General features: G+C 45.8%; 1 protein-coding gene across 1 annotated transcript in view; it reads right to left on the bottom strand.

The window, feature by feature from the left end:
• The window catches only part of NCOA1 (nuclear receptor coactivator 1), a 755,746-nt gene extending 737,655 nt beyond the window's left edge, over positions 1–18,091 (bottom strand). The window contains exon 1 of the mRNA XM_082251137.1: positions 17,645–18,091. The gene's annotated coding sequence lies outside the window, so the exon portion shown is untranslated. The remainder of the gene's footprint in view (positions 1–17,644) is intronic.
• Positions 18,092–18,982: the final 891 nt, after the last annotated feature.

Genomic DNA, 18,982 nt, shown 5'->3' on the forward strand with positions numbered 1-18,982 from the left:
CTCGCGCATCTTGCGATCGCGCTCCAGTGAGTGAATTAAGGACGGTACGTTGTCCTTGTAACGGGGATCCAGCAGCGTGGCCACCCAGTAATCAGCACAAGTTAGAATGTGGGCAACTCGGCGGTCGTTGTGGAGACACTGCAGCATGTAATCGCTCATGTGTGCCAGGCTGCCCAGAGGCGACGAAAGGCTGTCCTCTGTGGGAGGTGTATCGTCCGTGTCCTCTGTATCCCCCCAGCCACGCACCAGTGATGGCCATGAGCTGGCCTGGGTGCCACCCTGCTGTGAACATGGTTCCATCTCCTCCTCCAGCTCCTCCTCCTCCTCATCCTCCTCATCCTCCAGAACTGTGCCCCTGCTGGACAATTGCGTCCCTGGCGTTTGCGTGTGCAGGAACCCACCCTCGGAGCCCCTTGCGAATGACTGCCCTGAAAGCCTTGGAAATGTTACCTCTTCATCCTCCTCCTCCTCCTCATCCTGTGCCACATCCTCTTCCATCATCGCCCGAATTGTTTTTTCAAGGAGGCATAGAAGTGGGATAGTTAAGCTGAGAACGGCGTCATTGCCACTGGCCATGTTGGTGGAGTACTCAAAACAGCGCAACAAGGCACACAGGTCTCGCATGGAGGCCCAGTTATTGGTGGTGAAGTGGTGCTGTTCCGCAGAGCGACTCACGCGTGCGTGCTGCAGCTGAAACTCCACTATGGCCTGCTGCTGCTCGCACAGTCTTTCCAGCATGTGCAAGGTGGAGTTCCACCTTGTGGGCACGTCACATATGAGGCGGTGAGCGGGAAGGCCGAAGTTACGCTGCAGCGCTGCCAGGCGAGCAGCAGCAGGGTGAGAACGCCGAAAGTGCGCACAAACGGCCCGCACTTTCTGCAGCAGCTCTGACATATCGGGGTAGTTTTTAAGGAACCTCTGCACCACCAAATTCAGCACATGCGCCAGGCAAGGGATGTGCGTCAAACCGGCTAGGCCCAGAGCTGCTATGAGATTTCGCCCGTTATCACACACCACCAGGCCGGGCTTGAGGCTCGCTGGCAGCAACCACTCATTTGTCTGCTGTTCCATGCTCCTCCACAACTCCTGCGCGGTGTGTGGTTTGTCCCCCAAACAGGCAAGTTGTAAAACTGCCTGCTGTCGTTTACCCCTGGCCGTGCTGAAGTTGGTGGTGAAGGTGTTACGCTGTCCGGATGAGGAGGCGGTAGAGGATGAGGAAGCGGAGTAGGAGGAGTTACGAACAGGAGGCAAACTGAAGCGCCCTGCAATCCTCGGTGGTGGAAGGACATGCGCCAAATTGCTATCCGCCTCAGGCCCATCCGCCACTGCATTTACCCAGTGTGCCGTTAGGGAGATATAACGCCCCTGACCGTGCTTACTGGTCCACGTATCCGTAGTTAGGTGGACCTTGGCACAGATGGCGTTGCGCAGTGCACACCTGATATTTTCCCCCACTTGGTTGTGCAGGGAAGGGATGGCTTGCCTGGAAAAGTAGTGGCGGCTGGGCACGACGTACTGTGGGACAGCCACCGACATAAGGTTTTTAAAACTGTGCGTCTCCACCAGACGGAATGACAGCATTTCAAAGGCCAATAATTTTGAAATGCTGGCATTCAGGGCCAGGGATCGCGGGTGGGTAGGGGGGTACTTCCTCTTCCTCTCAAGTGTTTGGGAGATGGAAAGCTGAACGCTTCCACGGGACATTGTGGAGATGGTTGTTGGTGACCCAGGTGGTGGTGTTGCTGACAGATCGTCTGTTTGCGGGGTGGCAGGTGCCGGTATCACTACAGATGTGGCTGGAGCGGCCGAGACTGCAGCAGAAGAGGAAGCAGGATGAGCCAGAGACGTTTCTTGGTTTTGAAGGTGTGTACTCCACTGCAGCTCGTGCTTTGCACTTAGATGCCTGATCATGCAGGTTGTGCTCAGGTTGAGAAGGTTCATGCCTCGCTTCAAGCTCTGATTGCACAGGGTGCAAACCACTCGTGTCCTGTCATCAGCACATTTTCTAAAGAACTTCCACGCTAGAGAACTCCTTTGAGCTGACTTTGGTGCGCTCGTTCCCTTGCTGCGTTGGGCAGTAGCGGGCGTAGTGTCTAGGGCACGGCCGCTCCGCTTCTGCACCCTGCTCCCTCTTCTGCTGTGCTGGTGGCTCTGTGCGACCACCGCCTCTTCCTCCAAACTACTCAGGTCACCTGCATGACGTTCATTCCATGTGGGGTCGAGGACCTCATCGTCCTCCACATCATCTTCCACCCAGTCTTCACCCCTGCCCTCCTTGTCGGTCTCCACAATGCTGAACGCCGCAGCAGTTGGCACCTGCGTTTCGTCATCATCGGAGACGTGCTGCGATGATCCTTGCATGTACTCATCTTGAGAAATAAGTGGTTGGGCATCGCTGCACTCAATCTCTTCCACTTCTGGGGCAGGGCTAGGTGGATGGCCCTGGGAAACCCTGCTGACAGAGTCCTCAAAAAGAATAAGAGACTGCTGTATGGCTTGGGGCTCAGACTGCTGGCCTGATTTGCAAGGGGGTGAGGTGAAAGACGGTTGGACATTGGCTGCAGGTGCCAACTCTGACCTTTCTGCAGTAGACTGGGTGGGAGACAATGTGAAGGAACTGGAGGCACTGTCAGCAGCAAACCAATCTACTATCGCCTCAACTTGTTCTGGCCTCATCACTTCTAGGGGCGTTTGATGCCCTACCAAATACTGATGCAGGTTCTGTCGCCTACTCACACTTGAGGAAGGTGTTTCACTTGTGCGTGTAGCTGGCACAGATCGACCATGTCCTCTCCTTGCAACAGGAGCTCTACCAGCAGCACCACGACCCAGGCCACGGCCCTTATTTGACGGTCTCCTCATATTTCTGTAATTTAAGATCTTGCCCTAGAAAGGTTTTTATTGAATAGCGGAATAGAAAATATGATCCAAAAAAAGTGTATGTATATCACACGTACACAACCACACTAGGCCCCAATTACTATTGTTTGTACCCCTAAAAGGCTAGATGAGGAGTAGGGGGAGTATGGAACAGGCAGCACCCTCAAACCTTCAGAAGTATGAGATGAACCCCAACAACTTGGAAAGGTGGATCTCTCTCACACGTACCGACACAGACTATCCCGCAATTCAATTGATCCTCAAAGGTTTTTATTGAATAGCGGAATAGGAAATATGATCAAAAAAAGTGTATGTATCTCGCACGTACACAACCACACTAGGCCCCAATTACTATTGTTTGTACCCCTAAAAGGCTAGATGAGGAGTAGGGGGGGTATGGAACAGGCAGCACCCTCAAACCTTCAGAAGTATGAGATGAACCCCAACAACTTGGAAAGGTGGATCTCTCTCACACGTACCGACACAGACTATCCCGCAATTCAATTGATCCTCAAAGGTTTTTATTGAATAGCGGAATAGGAAATATGATCAAAAAAAGTGTATGTATCTCGCACGTACACAACCACACTAGGCCCCAATTACTATTGTTTGTACCCCTAAAAGGCTAGATGAGGAGTAGGGGGGGTATGGAACAGGCAGCACCCTCAAACCTTCAGAAGTATGAGATGAACCCCAACAACTTGGAAAGGTGGATCTCTCTTACACGTACCGACACAGACTATCCCGCAATTCAATTGATCCTCAAAGGTTTTTATTGAATAGCGGAATAGGAAATATGATCAAAAAAAGTGTATGTATCTCGCACGTACACAACCACACTAGGCCCCAATTACTATTGTTTGTACCCCTAAAAGGCTAGATGAGGAGTAGGGGGGGTATGGAACAGGCAGCACCCTCAAACCTTCAGAAGTATGAGATGAACCCCAACAACTTGGAAATGTGGATCTCTCTCACACGTACCAACACAGACTATCCCCCAATTTAACTGATCCCCAAAGGTTTTTGATTAAATAGCGGAATAGAAAATATGATCCAAAAAAAGTGTATGTATATCACACGTACACAACCACACTAGGCCCCAATTACTATTGTTTGTACCCCTAAAAGGCTAGGAGTAGGGGGAGTATGGAACAGGCAGCACCCTCAAACCTTCAGAAGTATGAGATGAACCCCAACAACTTGGAAAGGTGGATCTCTCTCACACGTACCAACACAGACTATCCCCCAATTTAACTGATCCCCAAAGGTTTTTGATTAAATAGCGGAATAGAAAATATGATCCCAAAAAAGTGTATGTATATCACACGTACACAACCACACTAGGCCCCAATTACTATTGTTTGTACCCCTAAAAGGCTAGGAGTAGGGGGAGTATGGAACAGGCAGCACCCTCAAACCTTCAGAAGTATGAGATGAACCCCAACAACTTGGAAAGGTGGATCTCTCTCACACGTACCAACACAGACTATCCCCCAATTTAACTGATCCCCAGAGGTTTTTGATTAAATAGCGGAATAGAAAATATGATCCCAAAAAAGTGTATGTATATCACACGTACACAACCACACTAGGCCCCAATTACTATTGTTTGTACCCCTAAAAGGCTAGGAGTAGGGGGAGTATGGAACAGGCAGCACCCTCAAACCTTCAGAAGTATGAGATGAACCCCAACAACTTGGAAAGGTGGATCTCTCTCACACGTACCAACACAGACTATCCCCCAATTTAACTGATCCCCAGAGGTTTTTGATTAAATAGCGGAATAGAAAATATGATCCCAAAAAAGTGTATGTATATCACACGTACACAACCACACTAGGCCCCAATTACTATTGTTTGTACCCCTAAAAGGCTAGGAGTAGGGGGAGTATGGAACAGGCAGCACCCTCAAACCTTCAGAAGTATGAGATGAACCCCAACAACTTGGAAAGGTGGATCTCTCTCACACGTACCAACACAGACTATCCCCCAATTTAACTGATCCCCAAAGGTTTTTGATTAAATAGCGGAATAGAAAATATGATCCCAAAAAAGTGTATGTATATCACACGTACACAACCACACTAGGCCCCAATTACTATTGTTTGTACCCCTAAAAGGCTAGGAGTAGGGGGAGTATGGAACAGGCAGCACCCTCAAACCTTCAGAAGTATGAGATGAACCCCAACAACTTGGAAAGGTGGATCTCTCTCACACGTACCAACACAGACTATCCCCCAATTTAACTGATCCCCAAAGGTTTTTGATTAAATAGCGGAATAGAAAATATGATCCCAAAAAAGTGTATGTATATCACACGTACACAACCACACTAGGCCCCAATTACTATTGTTTGTACCCCTAAAAGGCTAGGAGTAGGGGGAGTATGGAACAGGCAGCACCCTCAAACCTTCAGAAGTATGAGATGAACCCCAACAACTTGGAAAGGTGGATCTCTCTCACACGTACCAACACAGACTATCCCCCAATTTAACTGATCCCCAGAGGTTTTTGATTAAATAGCGGAATAGAAAATATGATCCCAAAAAAGTGTATGTATATCACACGTACACAACCACACTAGGCCCCAATTACTATTGTTTGTACCCCTAAAAGGCTAGGAGTAGGGGGAGTATGGAACAGGCAGCACCCTCAAACCTTCAGAAGTATGAGATGAACCCCAACAACTTGGAAAGGTGGATCTCTCTCACACGTACCAACACAGACTATCCCCCAATTTAACTGATCCCCAAAGGTTTTTGATTAAATAGCGGAATAGAAAATATGATCCCAAAAAAGTGTATGTATATCACACGTACACAACCACACTAGGCCCCAATTACTATTGTTTGTACCCCTAAAAGGCTAGGAGTAGGGGGAGTATGGAACAGGCAGCACCCTCAAACCTTCAGAAGTATGAGATGAACCCCAACAACTTGGAAAGGTGGATCTCTCTCACACGTACCAACACAGACTATCCCCCAATTTAACTGATCCCCAGAGGTTTTTGATTAAATAGCGGAATAGAAAATATGATCCCAAAAAAGTGTATGTATATCACACGTACACAACCACACTAGGCCCCAATTACTATTGTTTGTACCCCTAAAAGGCTAGGAGTAGGGGGAGTATGGAACAGGCAGCACCCTCAAACCTTCAGAAGTATGAGATGAACCCCAACAACTTGGAAAGGTGGATCTCTCTCACACGTACCAACACAGACTATCCCCCAATTTAACTGATCCCCAAAGGTTTTTGATTAAATAGCGGAATAGAAAATATGATCCCAAAAAAGTGTATGTATATCACACGTACACAACCACACTAGGCCCCAATTACTATTGTTTGTACCCCTAAAAGGCTAGGAGTAGGGGGAGTATGGAACAGGCAGCACCCTCAAACCTTCAGAAGTATGAGATGAACCCCAACAACTTGGAAAGGTGGATCTCTCTCACACGTACCAACACAGACTATCCCCCAATTTAACTGATCCCCAAAGGTTTTTGATTAAATAGCGGAATAGAAAATATGATCCCAAAAAAGTGTATGTATATCACACGTACACAACCACACTAGGCCCCAATTACTATTGTTTGTACCCCTAAAAGGCTAGGAGTAGGGGGAGTATGGAACAGGCAGCACCCTCAAACCTTCAGAAGTATGAGATGAACCCCAACAACTTGGAAAGGTGGATCTCTCTCACACGTACCAACACAGACTATCCCCCAATTTAACTGATCCCCAGAGGTTTTTGATTAAATAGCGGAATAGAAAATATGATCCCAAAAAAGTGTATGTATATCACACGTACACAACCACACTAGGCCCCAATTACTATTGTTTGTACCCCTAAAAGGCTAGGAGTAGGGGGAGTATGGAACAGGCAGCACCCTCAAACCTTCAGAAGTATGAGATGAACCCCAACAACTTGGAAAGGTGGATCTCTCTCACACGTACCAACACAGACTATCCCCCAATTTAACTGATCCCCAGAGGTTTTTGATTAAATAGCGGAATAGAAAATATGATCCCAAAAAAGTGTATGTATATCACATGTACACAACCACACTAGGCCCCAATTACTATTGTTTGTACCCCTAAAAGGCTAGGAGTAGGGGGAGTATGGAACAGGCAGCACCCTCAAACCTTCAGAAGTATGAGATGAACCCCAACAACTTGGAAAGGTGGATCTCTCTCACACGTACCAACACAGACTATCCCCCAATTTAACTGATCCCCAAAGGTTTTTGATTAAATAGCGGAATAGAAAATATGATCCCAAAAAAGTGTATGTATATCACACGTACACAACCACACTAGGCCCCAATTACTATTGTTTGTACCCCTAAAAGGCTAGGAGTAGGGGGAGTATGGAACAGGCAGCACCCTCAAACCTTCAGAAGTATGAGATGAACCCCAACAACTTGGAAAGGTGGATCTCTCTCACACGTACCAACACAGACTATCCCCCAATTTAACTGATCCCCAAAGGTTTTTGATTAAATAGCGGAATAGAAAATATGATCCCAAAAAAGTGTATGTATATCACACGTACACAACCACACTAGGCCCCAATTACTATTGTTTGTACCCCTAAAAGGCTAGGAGTAGGGGGAGTATGGAACAGGCAGCACCCTCAAACCTTCAGAAGTATGAGATGAACCCCAACAACTTGGAAAGGTGGATCTCTCTCACACGTACCAACACAGACTATCCCCCAATTTAACTGATCCCCAGAGGTTTTTGATTAAATAGCGGAATAGAAAATATGATCCCAAAAAAGTGTATGTATATCACACGTACACAACCACACTAGGCCCCAATTACTATTGTTTGTACCCCTAAAAGGCTAGGAGTAGGGGGAGTATGGAACAGGCAGCACCCTCAAACCTTCAGAAGTATGAGATGAACCCCAACAACTTGGAAAGGTGGATCTCTCTCACACGTACCAACACAGACTATCCCCCAATTTAACTGATCCCCAAAGGTTTTTGATTAAATAGCGGAATAGAAAATATGATCCCAAAAAAGTGTATGTATATCACACGTACACAACCACACTAGGCCCCAATTACTATTGTTTGTACCCCTAAAAGGCTAGGAGTAGGGGGAGTATGGAACAGGCAGCACCCTCAAACCTTCAGAAGTATGAGATGAACCCCCAACAACTTGGAAAGGTGGATCTCTCTCACACGTACCAACACAGACTATCCCCCAATTTAACTGATCCCCAAAGGTTTTTGATTAAATAGCGGAATAGAAAATATGATCCCAAAAAAGTGTATGTATATCACACGTACACAACCACACTAGGCCCCAATTACTATTGTTTGTACCCCTAAAAGGCTAGGAGTAGGGGGAGTATGGAACAGGCAGCACCCTCAAACCTTCAGAAGTATGAGATGAACCCCAACAACTTGGAAAGGTGGATCTCTCTCACACGTACCAACACAGACTATCCCCCAATTTAACTGATCCCCAAAGGTTTTTGATTAAATAGCGGAATAGAAAATATGATCCCAAAAAAGTGTATGTATATCACACGTACACAACCACACTAGGCCCCAATTACTATTGTTTGTACCCCTAAAAGGCTAGGAGTAGGGGGAGTATGGAACAGGCAGCACCCTCAAACCTTCAGAAGTATGAGATGAACCCCAACAACTTGGAAAGGTGGATCTCTCTCACACGTACCAACACAGACTATCCCCCAATTTAACTGATCCCCAAAGGTTTTTGATTAAATAGCGGAATAGAAAATATGATCCCAAAAAAGTGTATGTATATCACACGTACACAACCACACTAGGCCCCAATTACTATTGTTTGTACCCCTAAAAGGCTAGGAGTAGGGGGAGTATGGAACAGGCAGCACCCTCAAACCTTCAGAAGTATGAGATGAACCCCAACAACTTGGAAAGGTGGATCTCTCTCACACGTACCAACACAGACTATCCCCCAATTTAACTGATCCCCAAAGGTTTTTGATTAAATAGCGGAATAGAAAATATGATCCCAAAAAAGTGTATGTATATCACACGTACACAACCACACTAGGCCCCAATTACTATTGTTTGTACCCCTAAAAGGCTAGGAGTAGGGGGAGTATGGAACAGGCAGCACCCTCAAACCTTCAGAAGTATGAGATGAACCCCAACAACTTGGAAAGGTGGATCTCTCTCACACGTACCAACACAGACTATCCCCCAATTTAACTGATCCCCAAAGGTTTTTGATTAAATAGCGGAATAGAAAATATGATCCCAAAAAAGTGTATGTATATCACACGTACACAACCACACTAGGCCCCAATTACTATTGTTTGTACCCCTAAAAGGCTAGATGAGGAGTAGGGGGAGTATGGAACAGGCAGCACCCTCAAACCTTCAGAAGTATGAGATTGTGTTCACTGTACCCCACAAAGATTGAGTTCACTGCACCCCACAATGATTGTGTTCACTGCACCCCACAAAGATTGTGTTCACTGCACCTCACAAAGATTGTGTTCACTGTACCCCCCAAAGATTGTGTTCACTGTACCCCCCAAAGATTGTGTTCACTGCACCCCACAAAGATTCTGTTCACTGTACCCCACAAAGATTGTGTTCACTGCACCCCAAAAAGATTGTGTTCACTGCACCCCAAAAAGGATGTTGTTCACTGCACCCCAAAAAGGATGTTGTTCACTCCACCCCACAAAGATTGTGTTCACTGCACCCCAAAAAGATTGTGTTCACTGCACCCCAAAAATGATTTTGTTCACTGCACCCCAAAAAGGATTTTGTTCACTGCACCCCAAAAAGGATGTTGTTCACTCCACCCCAAAAAGATTGTGTTCACTGCACCCCAAAAAGATTGTGTTCACTGCACCCCACAAAGGATTTTGTTCACTGCACCCCAAAAAGATTGTGTTCACTGCACCCCAAAAAGGATGTTGTTCACTGCACCCCAAAAAGGATTTTGTTCACTGCACCCCAAAAAGATTGTGTTCACTGCACCCCACAAAGGATTTTGTTCACTGCACCCCACAAAGATTGTGTTCACTGCACCCCAAAAAGATTTTGTTCACTGCACCCCAAAAAGATTGTGTTCACTGCAGCCCAAAAAGATTGTGTTCACTGCAGCCCAAAAAGATTGTGTTCACTGCAGCCCAAAAAGATTGTGTTCACTGCAGCCCAAAAAGATTGTGTTCACTGCAGCCCAAAAAGATTGTGTTCACTGCAGCCCAAAAAGATTGTGTTCACTGCAGCTCACACACAGAAAAATGGATGTGGATCACTGACACCTGCCTATCTCCAATCCCACACCACACAGCAATATCGATTGTAGTTTGTAGAACACAGTTTCCCTAAAATTCAGCAGACTCTGTCCCTAACAGGATTGAGAAGAGATCGTAGATCAGGATTGAGTGCAGACCCCACCCCCCACACAGCAATATCGATTGTAGTTTGTAGAAGACACTGACCCTATAATTCAGCAGACTCTATCCCTAAAATGCCTACAACTCGCCCTGCCTAAACACTCCGACCTGTCCCTCAATTCTATCCGGACACAAATGGTTTTTTCCTGCCTATCTTTCCCTAATCAGCAGCCAGCACGTTGATGTGTGCTCTGTCCCTGAATCTAAGCAGCATAATGACGCCGCTGCGGCTGCCTCGAACTTATAAAGACTTGGTCACATGCTTCAGACGGCCAATCACAGCTACTGAGACATTTGCAGGCATGGCTGGGATGGCTTAAGGCACACCAGTTAAACGATTGTTGATTGGCTGTTGAAAGCCCGCCATGAAAAGAGCGCCAAAGCATGCAAAACCCGGAAATAAAACGACCGAACACGGATTTTTACCCGAACATACAGTAAAGTGTCCGTGTCCGTGTTCGGGTACAAAAAATCCAATTATTCGGTACGAACACGAATAATACAGTCCGTGTTCGCTCAACACTAGTCAAGAGACAGTCACAAACAGCACAATCCAAGAAAGAGACAGTCACCGCACAGGCCCACATTCAGCAACATTGTCAATCAATTTATCATTGTAATGTCTAACAACTTGTCTCCAGATCAGTCCTGCAGGCTATATGCAACGCAGCTCTTTGATCTGCAGGGAGAGGCGCAGTGCAGATGATATCACTTCGCCTTCCATCTGCAGCAAGGGCTAAGTGAGCTGCATCAGGTCATTCCATGGCCGCCCTGCTTTAGCAATTGCTAGTAACTACAGCAGCAACAACTCGGTCTCATTGGTTGGGAGCCTGGGCCCCTCAGGACGCCCGGGCCCCTTACATGTGTATGGGCTGTCCCCCCCTGATGGCGGCCCTGATTAGGGGAGCAGTGGAGGAGCTGGTCCAGCACACACATTAATTCGGTGCTTCCAGAGGAGGAGAGGGCTTTGATTTACAAGGGGAAGGGGGCAGTGCTAGGAAATTGACTCCACCTGAAGCGGTCAGATTTGCAAAGGCACATGACAAGTGAATAGAAATAGCTTTATGGAAAGGAAATACAATGCAAATAAGCATTTATTACACAGGTGAAGGTGAGGCCGGAAAATATAATTTTCTGGATGCTGATGCAGCAGTACTGTAGAGATGCTCAATGCAGCTTTTAGCTTAGGAGCTTGCACTCCAACAGGCATGCATTTAAGTAGAGGAGCCGGGTATCAGTTCATCTTAGACACACTGATGCACTAAACTCTCCCAACACTTTTATAACAAAGGAAGCAGGATTTGCATCGCATTAATAATGTTGGATGTGTAAATGATGCCAAAAGCTTGTGATCTATGGGCATGCAATGGAGAAAGGCAGGCCATGTATCAATTCACAAATTCATCTTGGACACACTGCTGCATAAGCTTATAAAAATATGAAGCTTTCACAACACAAAAAGTAGGATTTGTACCTCATTTACCAATAATAGGGATCCTTGGTATGTAATTATCCCGCAAGATCATGCAATCTACAGGCATGAATTAGAGCAGGGAGGTAACTTATCAGTTCACCTTATACTCACTCACTGATGCACTCCCCCTAAGCCTCTAAAAGTACAAAACGGGGGAACTATTCTTCCTACTGACACCAATGATGGGGAACTATTCTTCCTACGGACACCAATGATGGGGCACTATTCTTCCTACGGACACCAATGATGGGGTACTATTCCTTTCACTGGCACCAATCACGGGGCACTATTATTTCTACTGACACCAATGATGGGGCACTATTCTTTCAACTAACACCAATGATGGGGCACTATTCCTCCCACTACCAATGATTGGGTACTATTGCTCCCACTGATACCAATAATGGGGCACTATTCCTCCTACTGACACCAATGATGGGGCACTATTCTTAATACGGACACCAATGATGGGGTACTATTCCTTTCACTGACACCAATGACGGGGCACTATTATTCCTACTGACACCAATGATGGGGCACTATTCTTAATACGGACACCAATGATGGGGCATTATTCCTTTCACTGACACCAATGATAGGGCACTATTCCTTTCACTGACACCAATGATGGGGCACTATTCTTTCAACTAACGCCAATGATGGGACACTATTCCTCCCACTACCAGTGAGTGGGTACTATTGCTCCCACTGACACCAATAAAGGGGCACTATTCCTCCTACTGACACCAATGATGGGGCACTATTCCTCCTACTGACACCAATGATGGGGCACTATTCCTCCCACTGATACCAATGATGGGGCACTATTCCTCCCACTGACACCAATGATGGGGTACTATCCCCCCACTGATACCAATAATGGGGCACTATTCCTCCCACTGATACCAATAATGGGACACTATTCCTTCCACTGACACCAATGACGGGGCACTATTATTCCTACTGACACCAATGATGGGGCACTATTCTTCCAACTAACACCAATGATGGGGCACCATTCCTCCCACTACCAATGATGGGGTACTATTGCTCCCACTTACACGAATAATGGGGCACTATTCCTCCTACTGACACCAATGATGGGGCACTATTCCTCCCACTGACACCAATGATGGGGCACTATTCCTCCCACTGACACCAATGATGGGGCACTATTCCTCCTACTGATACCAATGATGGAGCACTATTCCTCCCACTGATGTCAACATCCGCCCCCCCCCAAAGTATGAAGGAAAGTTAACTGTCTCTTTGTTTAGAAAGTATGGAGGAAGGCAGCAGTGTACCAGTTAACCTTGGACACACTGGTATACTAAGCTATCCTAAACTCTATAAAAATACAAAAAACTTTTAGAACAAATGAAGTAGAAATTGCATGATGTTAATGATGGCAGAGAACCTCTGTATGCCTTTGATAATGATGATTTCCTTGATGATACAAGAGCTTGCGATCTATAGACATGCATTAGAGAAACATGGTTTGGTACCAGTTCACAGAGAGCCTCTGCTTGCCTTCAACCCCAAGAGCTTGCTATCTATGGGCAGGAAGAAGGCTGGGTATCAGTTCACCTTGACATGCTGGTGAATTGAGCTCTACTAAAGCCTATATAAATCGGAAACTTTCACAACAAAAGAAGCATCATTTTCATGGTGTAATTGGTGATGGAGAACCTCTAATAGCCTTCGACCAGAAGAGCTTGCAATCTGTAGGCAGCAAGGTGTCTGCGTAGCAAGCAGTTCACAAGTTAACCCTGCAGCACTGAGCTCTCCCAAAGCTTAAAAAAATGAAACTTTCACAACACAAAACAGTATTTGCATTGCAATAATCAACGTCAGGAATTGTGAACCCAAAAGCTTGCAATCTATAGGAATGCATCGGAGGAAGGAGGCAGGGTATCAGTTTACATGCTTTCCCAAAGCCTAAAAAATATGAAACTTTCACAACAAAAGAAGCATGGCGTTAATCGTGGCAGAGAACCTCCCCATGCCTTTGACCCCAAGAGTTTGCAATCTATGGGCAGGAAGGCGGCTGGGTATTAGTTCATAAGTTCATTTTAGACAAACTGCAGCACTGAGATCTCCCAAAGCCTAAGGAAATATGAAACTTTTACATATACACACACACACACATAGAAAAAAAGCAGCATTTGCATGGTGTTAATGATGGTAGAGAACATTTGCATGTCTTTGACCCCAAGAGCTTGCAATCTATGGGCAGGAAGGCAGCTAGGTGTCAGTTCATCTTGACATGCTGGTGCATTGAGCTCCAATAAAGCCTATAATAAAATGAAACTTTCACATTAAAAGAAGCAGCATTTGCATGGTGTTAATCATGGCAGAGAACCTCTCCATGCCTATGACCTCAAGAGCTTGCAATCTATGGGCAGGAAGACAGCTGGGTACCAGTTCACAAGTTAACTTTGGAAACACTGCAGCACTGAGCTTCTCCCAAAGCATAAAAAGTGAAACTTTTACAACACAAAACAGGATATGCATGGCAATAACCAACATCAGGAATTTTGACCCCAAAAACTTGCAATCTATAGGAATGCATTGGAGAAAGGAGGCGGGGTACCAGTTCACAAACTTTCCCAAAGCCTAAAAATATAAGAAACTTTAGAAAAAAATAAAGAAACAGCATTTACATGGCATTAATGATGCCAGAGAACCTCCCCATGCCTTTGACCCCAAGACCTTGTAATATATGGGTAGGAAGGCGGCTGGGTATAAGTTTACCTTGACATGCTGGTGCATTGAGTTCTACTAAAGCCTATAAAAATATGGAACTTTTATAACGCAAAAAGCAGCATTTGCATGGCGTTAATGATGGCAGAGAATCAAGGTTTGTCTTCAACCCCAAGAGCTTGAAATCTATGGGCAGGAAGGTGATTGGGTATCAGTTCACCTTGACGTGCTGATGCATTGAACTCTACTAAAGTCTATAAAAATATGAAACTTTCACAACAAAAGAAGCAGCATTTGCATGGCGTTATCAGTGGTGGAGAACCTCTAAAAGCCTTCAACCACAAGAGCTTGCAATCTTTAGGCAGGAAGGCGGCTGGGTATCAGTTCACCTTGACATGCTGGTGCATTAAGCTCTACTAAAACCTATAAAAATATGAAACTATCACAACAAAATAAGCATCATTTGCACAGTGTTATTGGTGGTGGAGAACCTCTGAAAGCCTTCGACCACAAGAGCTTGCAATCTATGGGCAGGAAGGTGGCTGGGTATCAGTTCACCTTGACATGCTGGTGCATTGAGCTCTACTAAATCCTAAAAAAATACGAAACTATCACAACAAAATAAGCATCATTTGCACAGTGTTATTGGTGGTGGAGAACCTCTGAAAGCCTTCGACCACAAGAGCTTGCAATCTATGGGCAGGAAGGTGGCTGGGTATCAGTTCGCCTTGACATGCTGGTGCATTGAGCTCTACTAAATCCTAAAAAAATATGAAACTATCACAAGAAAAGAAGCATCATTTGCACAGTGTTATTGGTGGTGGAGAACCTCTGAAAGCCTTCAACCACAAGAGCTTGCAATCTATGGGCAGGAAGGTGGCTGGGTATCAGTTCACCTTGACATGCTGGTGCATTAAGCTCTACTAAAACCTATAAAAATATGAAACTATCACAAGAAAAGAAGCATCATTTGCACAGTGTTATTGGTGGTGGAGAACCTCTGAAAGCCTTGGACCACAAGAGCTTGCAATCTATGGGCAGGAAGGTGGCTGAGTATCAGTTTCCCTTGACATGCTGGTGCATTAAGCTCTACTAAAACCTATAAAAATATGAAACTATCACAAGAAAAGAAGCATCATTTGCACAGTGTTATTGGTGGTGGAGAACCTCTGAAAGCCTTCGACCACAAGAGCTTGCAATCTATGGGCAGGAAGGTGGCTGGGTATCAGTTCATCTTGACATGCTAGTGCATTGAGCTCTACTAAAGCCTATAAAAATACAAAACTATCACAACAAAAGAAGCATCATTTGCACAGTGTTATTGGTGGTGGAGAACCTCTGAAAGCCTTCGACCACAAGAGCTTGCAATCTATGGGCAGGAAGGCGGCTGGGTATCAGTTCGCCTTGACATGCTGGTGCATTGAGCTCTACTAAATCCTAAAAAAATACGAAACTATCACAACAAAATAAGCATCATTTGCACAGTGTTATTGGTGGTGGAGAACCTCTGAAAGCCTTGGACCACAAGAGCTTGCAATCTATGGGCAGGAAGGTGGCTGGGTATCAGTTCACCTTGACATGCTGGTGCATTGAGCTCTACTAAAGCGTAAAAAGTTGGAAACTATCACAACATAAGAAGCATCATTTGCACAGTGTTATTGGTGGTGGAGAACCTCTGAAAGCCTTCGACCACAAGAGCTTGCAATCTATGGGCAGTAAGGTGGCTGGGTATCAGTTCATCTTGACATGCTAGTGCATTGAGCTCTACTAAAGCCTATAAAAATACAAAACTATCACAACAAAAGAAGCATCATTTGCACAGTGTTATTGGTGGTGGAGAACCTCTGAAAGCCTTGGACCACAAGAGCTTGCAATCTATGGGCAGGAAGGTGGCTGGGTACCAGTTCACAAGTTAACCTTGGACACACTGCAGTACTGAGCTCTCCTAAAGCTTAGAAAAAAATTAAACTTTCACAACACAAAACAGGATATACATGACATTAACCAACGACAGGAATGTTGACCCAAAGAGCTTACAATCTATAGACATAATTCAGAAGAAGTCAGCTGGGTACCAGTTCACAAGCTCTACCAAAACCAATGAAATTATGGAACTTTTATAACAAAAGAAGCAGGATCCGATACACCATTAACAACAATAGAGATTCTCAGCATGCTTTTGACCCCAAGAGCTTCCAATCTAAGGGCATGCATTGGAGGAAGGGTGGCTGGTTACCAGTTCACAAGTTCACCTTGGACACGCTGCAGCACTGTGCTCTTCCCATGCCTTTAAAAATATTAAACTTTTACAACAAAAGATAACGAGTGGGCTTTTTCTGCTTGCTTTTGACCTCAAGAGCTTGCAATCTATAGACATGCATCGGTGGAAGTCAGCTGGGTACCAGTTCACAAGCTCTACCAACCTAATGAAATTATGGAACTTTTATAACAAAAGAAGCAGGATCCGATACACCCTTAACAACAATAGAGATTCTCTGCGTGCTTTTGACCCCAAGAGCTTCCAATCTAAGGGCATGCATTGGAGGAAAGGTGGCTGGGTACCAGTTCACAAGTTCACCTTGGACACGCTGCAGCACTGAGCTCTTCCCATGCCTTTAAAAATATTAAACTTTTACAACAAAGGGCAATGATGGGGCTTTTTCTGCTTGACCCCAAGAGCTTGCAATCTAAGGGCATGCATTGGAGGAAGGGTGGCTGGGTACCAGTTCACAAGTTCACCTTGGACACGCTGCAGCACTGAGCTCTTCCCATGCCTTTAAAAATATTAAACTTTTACAACAAAGGGCAATGATGGGGCTTTTTCTGCTTGACCCCAAGAGCTTGCAATCTAAGGGCATGCATTGGAGGAAAGGTGGCTGGGTACCAGTTCACAAGTTCACCTTGGACACGCTGCAGCACTGAGCTCTTCCCATGCCTTTAAAAATATTAAACTTTTACAACAAAAGGCAATAATGGGGCTTTTTCTGCTTGCTTTTGACCTCAAGAGCTTGCAATCTATAGGCATATATCAGAAGAAGGGTGGTTGAGTACCAGTTCACAAGTTCACCTTGAACATACTAGCATGCATGATTTTTTTTTTTTTCCCTACAGGCAACTGCCCCCCCCCACCCCTTTTCCCCGCACACAGCTGTCCCACCCAGTCTCACCTGATCATAATAAGGTACGGCGGAATTGGCAGTGCCCGGTAATCAGACTGTCTGCGCTCGGATTGCCATCCTCAGTAGAGGCGTCTACATTGAGCCACCCGGTTCGATACGCTTCTGTCTCTGCTGATTCCCACACTGTCTGATTCCTACATCCCAGACTGTCTCGATCGCACTGCTGTCCTCAAATCCTGACTCCGGTCCTCTTTAAGATCTGTGCATCCAGGCGGCGTCGGCTTGGAGTGTGCAATTATCTATCATCGCATGGGTCTTTGCGATTGCCCAGGTAGCGACACCACCACCCCCCCTCCCTTGGACTTAGCGCAGGCAGGCACGCTGCATGGAGGTTGTACGGTGGGGCTCAGCGTCTGGTCTATTACACAGCAATTTTCACAGCCAACCTGAGCTAATGCAATTTTTTTTTCCCCCACGCGTCTCTCCCCGTATCCGACTGTCTGTATTTATCTTTAATCCTATGTCTCCCCTTATAGGTCTGTGTCTCTGTGATGTACAGAGTTCTGTACGACCGTCTGCTGTCTCTAATGCTCTGTCTCCCCCTATAGGCCCGTGCGCCGCTGATGGCGATGGGGCTTAAAGAGCTTTATGTTATGTCTAGACCACGCTGAGCAATGTTTACCGAGTCTGTTTGTTTGCTTTCCACCCAAACTCAAGTGTCCCTGAAGATCTCCAAATAACAAAAAAAAAAAGCAAATAATAACAGGCAAGAGCACCTAATAAAATGTGTAAATCAAACAAAATAAAACATGAAACGATAGCCCTTATCTCTATGGACCGTCTAATAATTGATGAATCCAGTAATGCGCATCACTCAGTACTCCAGGTGCAATCCCACCATCTACTGGACTGGAGCTCACTGCATTGAAATTAGCACCTGTTTAGGGGTATGTTTTTTTTTATAATAAACATATGGGATTATGAGGAGCTTCGTTTTTCTTTCCGGGACATTGCACACTGGATTCTCTGTGAAAATGTAGAAGAAAATACGTTGGATTCTCATTAAAGTTCTAGACTACCGTTTCTGAGTGGAGAATGTTGAGTTTTTGGGTTTCCCCGAATTCTATAGTCCTGGATTGGGCATTGATCTTGAAGGTTCCAAAGTGTTTTGGGTGGGATGATTTGCTTGAGCTGTGTCTTATTGACCTTTCATCGGAAGGTGCCTCCATAGGCAGGGCCGGCCTTAGGTGTTCAGGTGCCCTGTGCGAGCTAATCTTGTGGCGCTCCCCCATCCTCACCCCTTGTCTCCTCGCCCTCGCCGATCGCACGTGTGAGCCGGTAGAAGCACCGGAGATGTAGGGGCCGTGGGCATGTTGCAGGAGATGC

The sequence above is a fragment of the Pelophylax lessonae genome (assembly GCF_965119305.1).
Source record: "Pelophylax lessonae genome assembly, chromosome: 3".
Taxonomy (NCBI): domain Eukaryota; kingdom Metazoa; phylum Chordata; class Amphibia; order Anura; family Ranidae; genus Pelophylax; species Pelophylax lessonae.